Genomic DNA, 385 nt, shown 5'->3' with positions numbered 1-385 from the left:
CTTCCTTCCTTCCTTCCTTCCTTCCTTCCTTCCTTCCTTCCTTCCTTGGTACTGGAGATTACACTAGTAATCTTCACCTGGTAGGTGATTGCTTTGTCACTAAGCCCCACCCCAGCCCTCTTTTTAAAAGTTAATGTTGAGTACCCAGTGTGGTGGCATATGCCTTTAACCCCAGGGAGGCAGAGGCAGAGGCAGGCGGATCCATGTGAGTTTGAGACCAGCCTGGTCTACAAAGCTAGTCCAGGACAACCAAGGCTACAGAGAGAAACCCTGTTTTGAAAACCAAAACAAAAAAAATTTTTTGAGGGGCTGAAGAGATGGTCCAGTGGTTAAGCCACAGGATGTGGGTTCTGGGGACCAAACTGGGGTCGTCTGCAAGAGCAGC

Source organism: Psammomys obesus, unplaced genomic scaffold (genome assembly GCF_907164565.1).
Source record: "Psammomys obesus unplaced genomic scaffold, mPsaObe1.curated_primary_1811, whole genome shotgun sequence".
Taxonomy (NCBI): Eukaryota; Metazoa; Chordata; class Mammalia; order Rodentia; family Muridae; genus Psammomys; species Psammomys obesus.
This window is presented reverse-complemented; position numbering follows the sequence as displayed.